Below are 4939 nucleotides of genomic sequence, written 5' to 3' on the forward strand. Positions count from 1 at the left end.
ATATTGGATTCACCAAAAATTTCATTCAAATTTTTCCGTAAGATTTTATTAAAAAAAAAAAACAAAACAGAATGAACTTTTTGGGCAGCCCAGTATTTCAGGTGCTAAGAGCCATATGGTCTCTGTCACAACTACTCAACTCTCCTTCATAGTACAAAAGCCACCACTGACAATACATGAATGAATGTGTGTAGCTGTGTGCCAATAAAATTTTCTTTTAAAAACAAATTTTATTTGTTTATTTATTTTTGGCTGTTCTGGGTCTTCCTTGCTGTGAGGGCTTTCTCTAGTTGCAGTGACTGGGATCACTCTCTAGTCTCAGTGCAAGGGCTACAGCTACTGAGCACATGCCATAACTACTGAAGCCCATGTGCCCCAGAGCCTGTGCTCCACAAGAGAAGCCACCACAATGAGAAGCCCTCGCATCACACTGCAACTCCCTGGATCTAGGGCACAGGCTCATTAATGGTGGCTCAGGGGCTTAGTTGATCTGCAGCATGTAGGATCTTTCCAGATCAGGGATCAAACCCATGTTTCCTGCATTGGCAGGTGGATTCTTTACCACTGAGTCACCAGGAAAGTCCTGTGCCAATACAATTTTCTATGTGAACTCTGAAATTGTATTTCACATCTTGTTCTTGTCTCACTAAATATTACCAGCGTGCTAAGTTGCTTCCGTCATGTCCGACTTTTTGCAACCCCATGTACTGTAGCCTGCCAGGCTCCTCTGACCATAGGATTCTCCAAGCAAGAATACTGGAGTGGGTTGACATGCCCTCCTCCAGGGGATTGTCCTGACCCAGGGATCCAACCCGTGTCTCAGGTATCTCCTGCATTGACAGGCAGGTTGTTTTACCACCAGCGCCACCAGAGAAGCCATTAATCTTTTTTATTTTACTATAAAAAATGTAAAAGACATTATTAGCTCACAGTCCATTTAAAACCAGATGACAATTTAGACCATGTGCCATTTGTCCACCCCTAATCTTAGGGATGGAACTCTTTTTGCAGATGAGAGAAACAAGCTACAATATGGTCTTTTGTCCTTAACTTTAGATAGTAACAGAAAAATTCTCAACTAAATTTCTAACAGTTTTCTCAGCACTCTGTAATATGCATACATTACAGAAATATAATAAATTTCTTTTTTATAGTTTTGGGTGGCATCCCTTAACAGTCATGCTGTTTCTAACATATGTGTGAATAAACTCAGGGATTGATTGGATTATCAAATAGTACAAACCAGGGACTTCACTGGTGGTCCAGTGGTTAAGAATCCACTTTGCAGTGCTTGGGACATGGGTTCAGTCCTTGGTGGGGGAACTAAGATCCCACATGCCTTAGAGAAAACAAGCCCATGAGCCACAACTAGAGAACCTGAGCACTGCATGGAAGACACTGCATGCTGCTACTAAGACCTGATCTGCTGTATGCTTAGTTGCTCAGTCGTGTCCAACTTTTTGCGAGCCATAGACTGTAGCCTGCCAGGCTCCTCTGTCCTTGGGAATCTCCAGGCAAAAATACTAGAGTGGGTTGCCATTTCCTTCTCCAGGGGATCTTCCTGACCATGGATTGAACCCAGGTCTCCTGCATTGCAGTCAGACTATCAACTGAGATACAAGGGAAGCCCTAAATAAATAATTTTTTAAAAATTATACAAACCAGTAGACATTTCAGACAGTACATAAAGGAATGAGATAAATATAGAATGAAAGAGGGTGAATTAATGTTTTAAGTGTTTTCCATTAAAAGCAGGGATTTTATATTAATATTTCAACAGAGTTGTTTTCATCACATCAGAGAAGGTAGATGCTAAAATCTCAGAACTGTCTTCTTGCAGGTGCACTGGTCAGGAAAGCAGAAGGAAACACACAAAACTGTTAAAACATTGGGAATTGTTTGGTGGTCCAGTGGTTAGTACCTCTCACTTTCACAGCAAAGAGCCTGGTTAACATAATCCCAAGTGTTTCAGGAAATCAGGGAAATTGGAAACCTTTCACTTTACACTTTAATCACTGCTTTATCATTTGAACTTGTTATGAAGTGCATGTATTCCTGCTTATGCATTAATCCAATAAACATTTATTTTAATGATCTTTAAGGTGTTGTCAAGAGCATGGTAGGAGTGTAAATCAGTCCCACCATTGGAGAGGGAAACTAGATCACATGTTGCAGAAGCCTGAAAAAAACAAACTCCTTTGACTCAGGGCTTCCCAGGTGGCACTAGTGGTAAAGAATCTGCCTGCAAATGCATGAGATGTAAGAGATTCAGGTTTGATCCCTTGGTCAGGAAGATGCCCTGGAAGAAGGTATGGCAACCCATACACAGAAGAGCCTGGCAGGCTACAATCCATAGGGTCACAAAGAATCAGATATGACTGAAGCAACTTAGCATGCATTAGCATGTGGGGGGAAATATAACCATGAGGATGTTCTTTGCAGCATGGTTTATAATATGGCCCTCTATATCCACAGGTTCCAAATTTAAGGATTCAATCAACTGCAGATAAAAAAAAATACTCAGAAAAAAAAATTCCAGGAAGTTCTAAAAAGTAAAACTTGAATTTGCTAAGCACTGGCAACTATTTACATAGCATTTACAATGTATTAGGCATTATAAGTAATCTTCAGTTCAGTTCAGTTCAGTTCAGTCGCTCAGTTGTGTCCGACTCTTTGAGACCCCATGAATCGCAGCACACCAGGCCTCCCTGTCCATCACCAACTCCCGGAGTTCACTCAGACTCACGTCCATCAAGTCAGTGATGCCATCCAGCCATCTCATCCTCTGTCATCCCCTTCTCCTCCTGCCCCCAATCCCTCCCAGCATCAGAGTCTTTTCCAATGAGTCAACTCTTCACATGAGGTGGCCAAAGTACTGGAGTTTCAGCTTTAGCATCATTCCTTCCAAAGAAATCCCAGGGCTGATCTCCTTCAGAATGGACTGGTTGGATCTCTTTGCAGTCCAAGGGACTCTCAGGAGTCTTCTCCAACACCACAGTTCAGAGATGATTAAAGCAATGGCACCCCACTCCAGTACTCTTGCCTGGAAAATCCCATGGACGGAGGAGCCTGGTAGGCTTCAGTCCATGGGGTCGCGAAGAGTCGGACACAACTGAGCGACTTCACTTTTACTTTTCACTTTCCTGCATTGGAGAAGGAAATGGCAACCCACTCCAGTGTTCTTGCCTGGAAGATCCCAGGGACGGGGGAGCCTGGTGGGATGCCGTCCATTGGGTCGCACAGAGTCGGACACAACTGAAGCGACTTAGCAGCAGCAGCAGCAGAGATGATTAAAGTATTCAGGAAGATATGCATAGGCTGTATGCAAATACTGCTGCTGCTAAGTCGCTTCAGTCGTGTCCGACTCTGTGCGACCCCATAGACGGCAGCCCACCAGGCTCCCCCCTCCCTGGGCTCCTCCAGGCAAGAACATTGGACTGGGTTGCCATTTCCTTCTCCAATGCATGAAAGTGAAAAGTGAAAGTGGAGTCATTCAGTCGTGTCCGACCCTCAGCGACCCCATGGACTGCAGCCCTCCAGGCTCCTCCATCCACGGGATTTTCCAGGCAAGAGTACTGAAGTGGGGTGCCATTGCCTTCTCCGATGCAAATACTATGCCATTTTATATAAGGAACTTGAGCTTCTGCCAGTTTGAGTATCTGAAGTGTGGTCCTGGAAGCAATCCCCATGGATACCGGGGGAAGACTGGAATGAAAAATTAGGGCAAAATCTAAATTTGCAAGAATAAAAGGTTGGTTGAATGAATTATGAAGCCCAGACAGACTGAATAAAGGTATTCAACAGAAATAAGTGGAAAAAAACAGGATATAAACCAGTTCAAAACTTTATGTGATAATTTTTGCACAACAAACTTGGAACTTTAATTAGGCTGAAAAGTGTTGAGTTCTGTGATGATCTGGGTGCTATGGAATCAACTGTTTCATTTTTAATAAAAGCACATTTAATAACGGTCCATAAGAATTTCATTAGTAACAGGTACAGAGTGCTGGAGATCTGGGGGTATAGCTTTGGTGTCCAATTAACAGATGAATAGGATTAACAAATGTCAAAATGCCCTCTGCTTTGGGGTTGCTTCAGCTACACCAAAGGCTCCAGAAGACCAAGCACAGCTTTTAAGGGACTGGCAGCAGCAGCCTCTGCAAGTGGGGAACGTGCTCTCAGTGCCGATGTCAGCATCCTTGGCATTACACATCCCTGGCCTGGATGGATGCGGCAGACCTAGGCAGGCATCACCTGCTGCAGTGGCAGCATGAACTGCAGGAGACAATAGTAAGAAGGGCCAACAGGGGAAACCCATGGTAACTGATAGGGCTGTCCATGAGTCCATGTGAGTCAACTGCACAATTTCCAAAATACACAGGGGACCCAGGGAAGGGAGCCAGAGCTCACATCACTGAAAGTATGTGCAGAGCTCGAGAAATACTATGTACAACTGTTGTTGGGTAGCTTCATTTTCCCCAGGCTTGCAGGGCTGGAGCTATACAAGTTCTATATCTGCATCACAGCCACTGGATACCAAGGGTATCTTCCATCTTCAACTTGTTCAGACAAGTTCTTTCCTAAAACAGGCTTCTGAAGACACAGCTGCTTGGAATTGCAGTTGTCGCCCATCCTTCTTACATTTCTTGCCTGTGTCCAGATGAGCTAAGAGGCGCTAAGTGTAGCTGAGGTCACTGAAAAGACTTTTAAATAAGCTATTTTAAAAGTTACTGACATCATCAGCTCAGAGCTGTTATTCCTGGGTCAGCAAAATGTCTTCACTGCAGCAATGCTGATCACTGCCTGACTGCACAGGACCACAGTAGGTACCAGATCTCAGTGGGTGCCAAGAACACAGTGGGATCACAGGCCTTCTAGAAGTTAACCTTCCATAAAAGACAGAGGAAACTATTTCCCAACAAAATTTAAACCAAGTGTT

Source organism: Bos grunniens, chromosome 11 (genome assembly GCF_055505025.1).
Source record: "Bos grunniens cultivar Pamir isolate PY7600 chromosome 11, Bosgru_T2T1.0, whole genome shotgun sequence".
Lineage (NCBI taxonomy): Eukaryota > Metazoa > Chordata > Mammalia > Artiodactyla > Bovidae > Bos > Bos grunniens.